Source organism: Leptinotarsa decemlineata, unplaced genomic scaffold (assembly GCF_025532065.1).
Source record: "Leptinotarsa decemlineata unplaced genomic scaffold, Ldec_3_MD MMD2_tig00026361_RagTag_RagTag, whole genome shotgun sequence".
Classification (NCBI taxonomy): domain Eukaryota; kingdom Metazoa; phylum Arthropoda; class Insecta; order Coleoptera; family Chrysomelidae; genus Leptinotarsa; species Leptinotarsa decemlineata.
The window spans coordinates 470,964-484,437 of record NW_027412704.1 but is presented as its reverse complement, the minus strand read 5'-3'; the positions used below and the strand labels follow the sequence as shown (position 1 = coordinate 484,437).

The 13,474-nt window shown below is 36.6% G+C and overlaps 2 protein-coding genes across 4 annotated transcripts in view; both read right to left on the bottom strand.

Annotated features, from left to right (window-relative positions):
• Positions 1-13,474, bottom strand: part of tmod (tropomodulin) — a 231,712-nt gene that overhangs the window by 88,880 nt on the left and 129,358 nt on the right. The gene's annotated exons all lie outside the window — the stretch shown is intronic.
• Positions 1-13,474, bottom strand: part of Fas1 (fasciclin 1 Fas1 domain-containing) — a 191,427-nt gene that overhangs the window by 130,801 nt on the left and 47,152 nt on the right. The gene's annotated exons all lie outside the window — the stretch shown is intronic.

The following is a 13,474-nucleotide window of genomic DNA, read 5'->3' as shown; positions in this document are numbered from 1 at the left end:
TTTACGACTCCAACCGACTTTCCTGTAAATTTAGATTAGGAGCGAGTCTAGAGAGAAGATGGATGTCGAGTTTACGACTCCAACTGACCTGCCTGTGAATTCAGTTCAGGAGCGAGAGCTTCTCAACTCCCAAACTCCTGATCCAATTACTGACTGAACATCTGACCTGAAGGACCACTCACCATACAAACTAACCGGCTTCACTAAGAAGCTGGGTTTATTTGGTTTAGTGAGAATAGGTGTGAGCCACAATAAACCCTTGCGGGTTGTGGTGGAGGGTCGAATAGACCCACTCACTTCGAACCTTTCCTAATCTAACCTGAAGTCTATCATTTTATAGAGGCAGAGAGAGTATTACATTCTATCGAGATCAAAAATAGCGAGCCTGAAGAAGCTTGGTGTTTTGTATCCTCGCTCATTTCAATGGTACCACTTCAACGATGAACAAACTTCCAAAAACACAATTTCAGCTATTTCGCTCACGTCTCTTCCCGATATGACGGATATTCCTCGCATTCGGTGCAATAATTGCTGAAATAATCGTCCCTTTCGGAGTCAGCCGCCCTTAAGATTTCCGATAGGGCACCCTGCATAATTCGTTCATCCGCTCCTACCTCCGTTCTGTCTGCGGAACTGGAAATGACGCCCATTCAACGAATGCAAATGTCTGATTCAGCCGAATCGCACGAATTATTCCTGTATCTATTCCGGCCGAGCGAAAAACTCGATGGAAATTCCGATTGATTTATTCGTCGAGCGAAACGTTATCAATGACAGTAAAGACGTGCTCGCATGGCATTTTGAATATGCGAAGTTACTTTCTCTGTAGGGTATTTCGAAGAAGGTCGAGGGAAATTAGAACTGGAGTTTTATTGGCTGGTGTAGCGTCAATTTGAAATATATGTGGATTTTTCAGCAGAGGAATATCAGTCCATTAACCAGTTGATACAACATCATCCATCAGCACAAAATTTCAAAGCAGTGAGAACAGATACACATCACTGAAAAGTTGACAATAAGAAAGTACAATGAATATTACTGGAGATTTTTTCCAACAGCAAACCGTTACGTGTTCCGATCACCAAGTGATCATCTTCAAGAGGAAGATCAAACTGCTTTGAATATGGAACTGCTGCAGATTTTTCCGGGTTTTCCTGCAGCTGAAAAAGCAAATGCGTCACTGGAATCAATGAAGTCGCCCCAAAGCCTTGTTTTATAATTTCTTGATTTGTATTTTGGAAGTGTTATCGTTATATCTACAAAATAGATGAAGAAAAAATCTTTCAACCATAACTTCATATGTATTCTTTGAGGAAAATGAAAATGCATCCACCTTTTTGAATGAACCTCGTATGTTTCTCTTCTTCCTCTGTATTTGCGAGGCTTCTCCTGGGTTTTTATAGAAGACACAACCATTATTTTCGTGACTATACACATGGAGAATCTTGCCATCATTACTCTGACTTATATTGGAAAAATATATAATTTTATCCTACTTTCTTGGTAGACCACAATGGGGCCTAGAAAGTCTGTTGTTGAGAAATATATTTCACAAACGGAACAGTTTCCATTGGGGTTGTTTTCCTTCTTTGAATACCTTCATTGAAACATCACCTCATTACTAGTTGAAACGCATCTGAGATGAAAAGATTTACCCCAAGAAAAATGAAGTTTTTTGTAAGAAAACATATAACAACAATGTTTTGTGAGGCACACATTTTCGTTTGCATATAATTTGTTCTCGTCTTGAAGGTATATTCAAGAAATGAGGAAAACTTGTACACTACAAAGGTGTATCTTGAAACGACTGATACATCGAGAAGAATGAATAATTTCAAATATGGAGGAGTTTGAAGTGGAAAAATAAAACAGAGCATATAATGAAAGGTCCTGACCAGTTTATCTCAGCAAGATAGAGGGAGCTGTTGTTCTTCTTTTGATTGGTTCGTAGAATAACCTTCTGTGAACGTATTTTTCATGCCACATGAGGGAATGCAGAACATTAAGTGATTCAGTGGATTCAATTCGATTCATAAAATAGCCTTAGAGAGTCCATTTCGATACAATGCATATCTCCTTATAATATCGGTGAATCTACTTCTTGCCTGAAGTGAAATTTGCTTCAAATCTTCGCTGGCATGTGAATCATATTGTAGACAAAGATGACATTGAACTAATTGGGATCGGTACGAAATACTACTTTTCTATAAGGGTTAAAAAGTCTGGAAACAATGGGACTATGGAACATAGAAACTATGAAAATCAACAGACATTTGACTCCAAATTGTTCTTTGTTCACTTTTAGGGTGAGTTATCACCCGAAGATGATACTAACAATCGAAACGTCGTGACATAACTTGGTTTGGAATTTTTAAATTTTTAATTTCAATTTCTTGTTGGTAATATTTTAAATTTTTTTAATTTTCAGCTTGTATTAATATTTCAGTTTTTATTTTTTTGGTTGTTGCTTGTATGTTATTTCTTTGTAATTTCAGTTTTTTGTTAAATAACATTGTTATTTTTCGGTTAATCTTTTTATTTTTGCGATGCCAAAGACAGGTTCTGGTCCAATCAAGCTGCTTGCAGCACCCTCCTCTGCAAAGGAGTCAGCAGTCTGATTGCTTTCCAGGCCAGTATGGCCAGGAATGCAGACTTGCCATTCAGGTGTTCAATCTTTGTTTGGCAAATCCTAAAGTGATGCCAAAGACAGGTTCTGGTCCGATGAAACTGCTTGCAACACCCTACTTTGCAAGGTAGTCAGCAGCCTTATTCCCTTACAGACCAGTATGGCCAGTAATTCAGACCAGAGACTGTTAAGTCTTTCTATCGAGGAGAGTTGTTTTTGGCACTTTACTATCAATTTAGACGTTGCTTGGTAGGAGTCAAGAGCTTTCAACGCCGCTTGACTGCTCAAGAATATTTTTATTGACTCGTGTATGAGGTTGGGTTCTTCCGCATTCAATTTAATAGGGTAAATTTCCACTTGAAATACAGTCGCATAGGTTCCTAAGCAGTTTTCTTCAGTCGCAGTATTTCATTTACTAGAGCTGCTAAAAAACAGAACGTTGCCCAAAATACATGGCAATAACTTTCTTCAATCATCTACCAAACTGCTACAAAGATCTTCCTTTAAATGAATTCAAAATAGTAGTCAAAAATATCTGATCAAAAAAAGCGTACTACTCTATAAGTGAGTATTTGGGAGACACTTGTTTTTATTGCTTTTAGATGTAATTATGTATGATCTGTAATCTGTTTATAAGTTAAGTCTCTCATTTGTATAATCGAAAACTCGCGTGGACAAACTGTTCCTGAAACCTGACTTGTATGCTGACTTGTTCTATATTATGCTAGACATAATCTGAAGTACTAATAAATTATTATTATTATCTTCATGTAGAGGTCTGAAACTTTTTAGATCACCCACGTATAGCTCACTCAACAAAGATGGAAACGTCAGCTCCGCTCATTACTTGTTCCTGCTTGTGAACATTATCATTCATGTTTTTTTAATCAATCTAGTTCTCCTGCAAAGACATCAGGTGTTCCACCCGCTGGAAAATCTCAAGAATAAAGCAACGAATCCCTTTCATCCCACCTTCATTTCCAGATGATTTTCGATATTTTTTTTCTGTCGGTTCAGCTGCTTCAACTTTCCACAGTTTACTGACTGCAATCAGATCGTTTGTCTTTGAAAAGTTTCCCTCATTTCCCTAGGGTTTGTTTGACATTACTTTGTCGACGAAATTGTTGGAAACTCAGAAATTCGGATGAGTTGTATCGCGAGTAACATCTACAGTTTGGAGTTAATTAGTTCTGAAATATCATGAAACTGTCTGGGATAATATTTATGCTTCGGAAAGAAAGTTACGACGGTTTTTGTGAAATAAATTCAAAAGGTGCTTTTTGCCGTTTCAGGGGGAAGTTTTTCTTGAATATGCACATTGCGCGGGATGACTCAAAGTTCTGAATTTATTACCCAGTAATTTATGTCATCTCTGAAATTTTTAGTTATAATGGTAAATATGATGCACTGTTTGAACCTTTGGTGGAGAAAGATGAAAACTAATTGTTTTGAAACGTCCTTACAAGAAGGAACTGCAGCAATATTAGTTACAAATGAAAGTTTTATTTTTTATGTTTCATCTCTCACCACGTAGTATCGGCTACATTCATCAATTTATATTAAAAAAGATTTCTGTAATGAATGCTTATACATTTGTGAAGGGGCCCACATGGAAATTATCATTCATATTATTCCTTTGTCTGATGTGGATTTCAATAAAGAACTAATAGCGACCAACAATGATTATATACTAAATTCTTCATTATCTAAAGAACTAAATAGTCAAGGCATGAAGGAAATTCAATCTGATAGACAAAGATGAAGATTATAAAACATTATGAATATATCTAGTCTTTCACAAGAGAAATAAATGGGTAAACACGGCTTGAAATCAATAATAACTCAAGAATCTATATGAAAATAACTAAGACAAGAGTTTTGTGACAATCAGATCAGGAGTTAATGAATAATTAAGCGGATTATGCTCAATGTTTCACATAGGTCAAACTGGAAGTATATCTGAAACGTGCATAAAAGAAGATAACCAACTGAAAGACAATTGCACCCTCCATTTTCGTACACTTTCTTGTCTATCCTATCGTAGTCTTCAAATTTATACAAGCAATCGGTCTGATTGAGAATTCGACTAAGGAAATTCCTCAAAATCCAAAGACGCGGTTCTACAAAACCGAACACTATAAAGCTCACCAATAAAAACAAACCAAGAAACCCGTCGAGAATCAATACGAAGTTAAAGCAGTGACTTTGAGTTGGGTGCAAGCCCCTCTAGAGCATCGAAATCCGATTTCCATTAGTTTTCAGCCACTTCCTCTTCAAAGGGAAATGTACAAATTAACTCGAGAGGTTATTAGTATTCAGGCTGGATTTGATTGAAAAAAAGGGACATAGGTGACTTTGAGACTTTTACGTAAGAGGTGACAATAACAACAACAACAGAAACAAATTTATGGGGGTGCATAGCCAAGGTTTGTATTTTCTGGGCATGATATGATTTAGGAGTCTTGAGTTGAACTCATCATATTTTTATTTTCCTGATGATACTAACTTAGTATTCAACACTTTTTCTTTGTACTGCACAAATCAATACTCACTTTTTAAGTTTTTTCAACCAAAATGGCCCCTGAAGTCGATCTCTTACCTGCAAAAAGAAAGACGATTGAAACATTATAAAAAATCAATCTATTATATGCGTTTAACAAAGACAGATATCACAACATTTGTCTAAAACTGAAAAGAAATCAATTGCCTGCAAAAAATATCACTGGAACAACGAAAAAAATTCTGAAATCAATGGCGAGACTATTTTTCGGTTTTTTTGGTGATGATCTGCATGTTTTTATGCTTGGCGTTTCTTCTACAACTGTGATAACCATTCTAAGAAGTAACGAAGCAATAGAAAAAGTTTTCCACTTGTCTTTATAGGAGATACATCCACATTTCAGTCTAAGAAAATGAACATTTCGAAACATCAATTTCTTCCAAAGTAGCAACACTGCAAGTTTGGTAAATGCCTGCCGGAAAACAACTATTCCCCCAGCTAACACCACGCTGGATATTGAATTATATCCGACATACATGTTTGTAAAGTACCTATCAGAAGTTAGTTTCGTAGATGTTTATCTTTCATCCAGCAGCAGAGCCATGCTGAAATCATTCAAGTTGATTACCTACAGAATGATACGAGGTAATACATCGGCCTAGTACCCACTTTACCTCCACCTTTCGTCATCACCCAGTCGACCAATCAGAAGCTACCGCGCGCTCAGCGGGAAATTCAAATTGTTCCACAACAGACCGCGCTCCGACTTATTCAAATGAACCAATGACAGTCCGGTAGTGTAAGTCTATTGATGAAAAAATAATCTCATGTGTTACAGACTTCACTGGCGACACGGAATTGTATGATCTATTGTTAAAGGTGAGTGTTACGGCAATTCTCTATAATTATTCATCAACAGCATCGAAAACAAAAACATATTGTTCCTCATTCTCGGAATTGTCTCGAATAAGAAAGGTTCTGTTTAAAGCGTGATCTCGAAACAACAGACGAAATGATTTTGTTGCAGGAACTCAACATTGAAAACCTAAGTTCTTCCGTTGTCACAACATGTCCCGGGAAACGCTTGCAAAGTTCCGCATAGAGATGTTTGATGTTTTGTGTGGTACACAATGAAAATAAGACAGTTAGGAAGAACAATAGCAGACCAAAGGAATCGCTAACGAAATGTCACCTTGTAAATAATGGAGATTTGCAGCAGTTGAAAGAGACTGCGGAAATAATGAATATCTGTCAAGAATTGTGTCGCAGAAATTCGTCTCACAATTTTATTTGAAGTTTTGTTGTGTTTACTTTTCAGTTGTTTGAAAAATGTCAACTGGAGCCATCTGAATTCTATTCAAAATTTCTTGATGATCTATCAAAGTTTACATTAAAGTCATTCTTCCACTCGTAAATATTCGGTATAAAAACTGACAATGGACAGTGATTCAATGTTCCTTTAGTTTTTTGCGTACTTTATGAGCTATTCTTATAATTCCTATAATGAATTTACGACTTTTCTTTGAAGATGCCTTTTTTTATTTTGCATTAAAGCGAAAAAGTTGAATAATATCTTCAGAAAAAATCTTTCTACACTATTTCCTGATTATTGTTCTGAACTTCATGTCGAAACATCTAACGAAACGTTGAGAAGGTTTACAGTGAAGAAAATATGAAGGAATTTTGCAATCAAATACAATATATCGACAGAAGGGATCGTTTTTCAATAGCCAAAAAGAATAATCATCGATTTGAACCTAATATCCTTCTAGTCATCGAATTCTCTATTTGTGGCATTGAATTGAACCTGGTTATTTTCATTCCAAATCGAAAACACCCTTAGATCCCCATATATGCAGCCTCCTGCTGCTGGTGAAGATATCCATCGACGGCCACTTGTAGGAAACATTCTTCAGGAAGCTGGAGAGCCAAACATTCTATTGGAAGCCTCATATTACTGATTGTTTCGAAAGTTTCATCCGTTTTCATGTGTCCACTTTTAACTATGACATCGCAGTCAATACTCATTTAATTTAATTGAAATGAGCGCCATTTAAATCACTGCATTTCCCCCTAGAAATGTACAGGTAACAAAAACGACGCTTCAATTTTTCACTCCGACAAAGAACAGACGTTTCATGCTGGGAAAGCTCCAAAGTATCAACCCTGGTGATATATTATTCAAGTATCAACCCATCGAAAACTAGTGCAGGTTTAGAGTTTTGCAACTTTGGAATTACTTCAGGTTTCTGCTCGCTTTACCTTAGCCGAGTAATCCCTTCATTGATTCCAATTTCTCGATTCGAATTTCTGCGAGAGTTAGAGTTTCAGCGGAAAATGGAGTTGTTACTGAATTGTTTATGTTCAACTTAGCTCATCATTCGATATGCCGAGTGGGATTATGTGCACGTACAGTACTTTGTTGATTCATTATATTATTGATCGTGAGGAACTGCATCTGTGACAATTCCGAACAACAAATCTGATCAATTGATGATGAAGCAATCGGAAAAACGAATCCTGTAATTTTCACTCCTCTGAACGGTACGATACCGATCACGATGGGTCATCGTCTAACATCCTTAGACCCTCAGTTTCAAAAATATTCGCTTGGGTTGACAAGTTGCTAATGAGGTTATACCTTCGACATGATGGAGCTACGTTCGAAGTGCCAAGTTACTGTAGAGGACTCTGCTTCACAAGGCATCTAATACAATCACTGATTCAGGACACGTGACTTACGACATCGCCTCTATAATTCAATTAGGACAGATATATCGACGGTGACCTGCTTTGCATAATTCCACGCTTGCATTCAACTCAATAACTTTTCCTACAGGGACTATTAACATAACCCTTATCGGCAACAACTCAACTACAGAGTGAACCGCATAGATTCCTGGAGATCCGTTATTTGTTTCAATTGTTGAGGTTGTTATTGTAGATATGATGGGGTTAGACTCTATATGATATTATGAAAAAGAACTATAGAACGAAGAAGTTTTATATGTTTCTTGTTCAAGCAGCTGATTTTTTGAAACAGCAGAAGTTTGGACCATCTTTGTTTATTGTCCATATTGCGTCAAATATAGACAACCTCACATAACATTCCCCTCTACCTCAATGAAAGAATATCTTTGACAGCATGATGCATGCTGGAGTGTGTTCTTCATGGACATACAATTCTGATGTCTGCTTGGATGAGTTTGTTGGGGGGTTGAAATAGACATCAATATGTCTTGGCACAACCAAGTCGCTGGAAATGCAAAGGCAGCATCTCGAAGGCTTTAAACACTGTACCGAACCAGAAAATTGGACACACCTCAGCAACTTCATAAAGCTCATATCTTTGCAAGTCAGTTATATTCATATCGGAACCAAAAACAACAAATCTAATTCAGTAACATTGATGATCAAGCCTGTCAGAGGCTTGAGATCCTGGTTTGTTCAGGAACATCTGACAGTCGTTTATGGAGGAGAACTGTCGTGAAATTTTCTGTCATCTGCATCAAAGTGTTTTGCACAGCACTGGAATATTCTGAGGAATTCAAAGTATAAAGGCAAAAAGTAGGGGACCCAAAGCAGGTTCCTGAGGAGTCTCAGTATGTGATGGAAGATGTTTCGAGTCAAACAAAGACAGCACTGATTCAAAGCTATGTTTGATATCATTTATTTCATCGGTTCGGACTTCCATTGTGTAATATAATATAAATTGATTTGAAATCCCTGGAAAAATATAAAAGATTACCCGAAAATAACAATTTTATTAAAACAAAAAACGGAAATTACAAGGAATTAACATATAAGCTACAAACAGAAAATAAAAATGAAATATTAATAAAAGCTGAAAATTAAAAAAATATTATTAGCAAACATGAAAAATAAAAATTAAATTTAAAAGGTTCCAAACCAAGTTATGTCACGACGTTTCGACTGTTGGTATCCACGATCGTCTTCGGGTGATAACTGGACTCATTTCTCCGAGAACTGACAATTTAGAGGTCATTGGGGTGCTTCCACCTTTCACCTATCCCCTCTTTCCTCTTTCCGCTTCATTGGTTTTAGCGGGAGATGACCGTTTGGTAGGAGTTGGTCATTTTTCGCTTGATAAAAGGTTTCTATATGTTACGTATCTCTACGCTGGTTTGGCTGAATACGTTGTTGGACAACATGTATGCGGCTTCCTTAAATTTTCTCCTAAACCAATGTTCCTCTCTGTGCAAGATCTCAGCTTGGGACCACTCGATGTTGTGTTGATGGGTCCAAACATGGTCTGCTATTCCTGATTTGCTGGTTTTTCCTCGCTGTGTGTGTTTCTTGTGCTCGGCAATGCGAACATTCAATGGCCTCTTAGTTTCACCAATATAGGATTTTCCGCACTCGCAGGGTATCGCAGGGTATCGCAGGGTATTCCAATTCTTGGAATCGCAGTTCGCGTTTGGTGGCCTGGTTTTCGTGAGGCTGCTACGGATAGTGTTCCCAGATCTGAGCAGGATCAACTGATCAGTTTGGACGTGGAAAGCCTCTACACCAACGTTCCTGTCGAAGCAAATAAACTAATGAATAAATATGCCAAATGAAAGAGGTAAAATCTCCCTCTCATGGAACACTGTCATCCTCACTGGCTGTAATCTGATGTTTCGGAACACTTGCCCCTTTACCTCTTCAGCCCAATCTGGTTAGCATTACATTAATTGCTTTCTTTCTTACTCTGTAGGATTTTCACATTTCTGTATGTAGATACAGAAGTAGAAAGTCAAAACCTTTCTTTTCCAAGAATTAATGTTATGTAAATCAGATTAGGTGAAGTCTATTTTATCTCTTGATGATGTCAACTTAGTAAGCAAAACGCGCGTCAAAGTAGGTTGCTCTAATAGGGTGGTTGGAAAAGTGTTGTCATATTAATTATTTTCTCGACAAAAAATAACAACTGCATCATGATTTTGAAAGGAAATAAAACTCGCCCAAATCGAATACCGACATCGTTACCGCAACCCTAAAAATTCATCTCGACAGTGATGGGGGCAAATATGTGCCAGAGGCTCAAAAACGTGTATACGCTTTTTGTTTCGCAGAAAATGAATAATCTCATCACCACAGCCGTACTTTGACGTAGCGGAAAATGGGCATTCACGAGATCAATCGACTGTTACAAAAATTAGCATTAATGTCACTCATGTTTCATTCACGTATATGGTTTTTTCCCCAATAACAGCCATATTGGAACATTCAGGCTCAGACTCAATACTCACGCAAGAATCCATCGGATAGGTTATTGAAAGGGGTTTATTATTGTTTGAAGGTGGTTGAGAATGTTTCGTGGCGTATTTCATCAGTTCGGACTTCCATTAATAATAATAATGTTTATTCATAAATGTACAACAGCACAAGATAGTAACATGTAAACTAAGCAATACAAACAAACATGGAGAAACCCACTAAAACCGAAGTTGTGCGTGGGAATTCTTTAGTTGCGCAATGCATAACTGATGTGCAGAATTGATTTTACATTTAAACAAGGCGATGAAAGAAATTCAATATTAAACTAAGACTAAAGGATACAAATGAATGATTAATTTTTAAAAAGAAAGGTATATATATATGTTATGTACCATACCATATATATGGTATATATAACTGTCGTACATCAAGTAGCTTTGAATCTCTAAAAATATAATTAGAGGGGTAGTTATTCTTTCTATTGTACATAATTTTAATGTTTTTTCTTGTAATACCTCAGCTTTTTTCAGGTGGCTGTCTAATATGCCACCCCAATTGAGTATGGCATATTGGAGCCTAGATTGTACCAATGCGTAGTATATTATTTTTGAGGTGATTGATATCGAGAACGGATCTCAAGTACTTGAATTTATACAATAAATATCTCAATGATTTAGTTAGGTATGTCTTCAATATGTTCATTCCATCTGAGATGTGAATTAATTGTGACTCCCAGGTACTTAATTTGGTCTGTTTTTAGGACTTCTATTTTTTTTCCGTGGTTATTTATTAATAATTCATTATAGTTGGGTAGTTGATTTTCGTAGCTTGCAAAGGGTAGAAATTTTGTTTTTTCAAAATTGATTGTGAGTGACTTATGATCAAACCAGTCTTTCAATACATTAATTTGGGCTTCAACTTTCATTTTCAATTTTTCCCAATTATCATCAGTATATATTATGGCCGTATCATCTGCAAAACTGTAAATGGAACCATCTCTCTTCATGGTAAGTAGGCTGTTGATATATAATGAAAATAATGCAGGTCCAATCACAGTACCCTGTGGTATACCATAAGTAATTTCTCTTTCAGAACTGAGAGTATTGTTTACTTTCACTATTTGCCTTCCGCTACCCAAATAACTTCTGAAGAGTAGTTGTGTTTTGCCTCGTATTCCTGATTTATTTAATACCTCCAACAACTGATCGTGGTCAACAGTATCGAAAGCTTTTGCTTAGTCTAAGTCATTTTCTAGTATAATATAAATTGATTTGAAATCCCTGAAAAGAATTAAAAAGATTAACCGAAAATAACAATTTTATCAAACAAAAAACTTAAATTACAAAGAAATAACATACACGCAACAACCGATATATATATATATATATATATATATATATATATATATATATATATATATATATATATTTAAATATTGACAGTGATGCCCTGGTCAACGTCGTTCTCAGAGAAATATAGACAGATGACAACTTTGACAGATGCAGCTTCAGTAAGATGGCCGTTATCAACTGTCACTTGTCAAAGTTTGGAAGTCTGGGTAAAAATTAATGTCAATAAACTCTTGTACATCATTTTGGTAAACCACTTGGTCAAGCCTGATTGAAATGCAAATTTTAGTTGTTATGTCAATATGTCGTTCATTACAGAACAAAAACATCAAGTTGAACCCGAAACTAACCTCCGGGGAAGCGAAATACATCCTGAACATTCTATTGAAAGCGGCAAAACAGCCCACTGGCAATAACTTGTGAACTAGTTGTCACATCCCTGTCAACGCAAAGATGATCTATCATCCCCCTATTTCAGTGGATTTCGCTGATATTGTAACATCAATTTACCGTCTCCATTACCTTCAATTCGGAAATGTCTCTTGTTATCGGCTCTTGTTAGACCCCGGCAGGGGGTAGTCGCCCCTCGAAATGTTAATGCGGAGGGAGGAACGCGTCTCAGAGGTGTATTACAGGACGCCAAGGACGAGTACATTATTTATTTACGACAGGGGTTGGCTTCTGCGATTGAGTTGTATATGTGGAAGTTTGCATTGTTGGAAAATAATTTACTACTTCGGAACGGTGGAAATAGGATTTGTCGGATGGAAAGCGACATCGCGTATGCCAACGTACAGGGGAGTAGCTGGAGAACGTTTCGAGATGTGATATTCCTGAGTGGTGGTGCAGAACAACACTTGAGAATAGTTGGTTGGAGATACATTGAGAAAAATGTAACAAAATCGCTTCACTAAATATCTAATTTGGAAACTTGGCCTACCCTACTTTGGATTTAACTCTCAAATGAGGCTGTCTGTATTAGATTTACTATCACTTGAGGACAGACGATAACTTGCAATGGTTCTATTCCTTTATAAAATAATTAGCTTGCACTACAATTGTTCAGCCATTTTAGATGAGCTTTGTCTTTCTGTTAACTCAAGAAGCTTGAGAAGTAATCACATTTTTTCATTTGGGTTGCGATTCTACAAGACTAACTATGGGTCGATGACAATAAGTTGTAGACTTCAGAAAAATTTCAATAAACACTTTTCAGAACTTGCTCTTTTACATTTATCACATTTAATATTCAAAAAAATGGCAATCAGACAACTTCATCCAGCGATTGGTCACTAAAGTTCTGAATAGTCGTTTATTATTTATTTTAATGTTCATAACTTACTCTAGTGTTTGTACATGTCTTTTTTTAATTTGAACTTCCTTGGCTTGCCATTTGGATTTTATTACAATTATAAAATGACAAATGACTTGATGGACTGCTACTCCAGTACCATCCGTTTGTTCGTAGAAACCACCAACTCTAGCACTTCGATCGTTACTCCATCGCCTTTGATGATGTCTACCGGAGTATTAGACGAAACATTAGGCATAAAACCTGCAGATCATGGCTAAAAACCATAGAAATAGCTTTGAAACAATAGTGCTCTTGTTCAAGACTTTCCGATATATTTTGAGGAAAGTGTCATATGAAATAATAATAATAGTAATAATAACAACAAGAAGGCCGTAAACTTTTGAGTTTGGAGTGTCTACATGACAGAATGGTAATGGATATAGCCTGTGGAGTCGACAGGTGTTTGGATCTCTTTCTCTGCACGG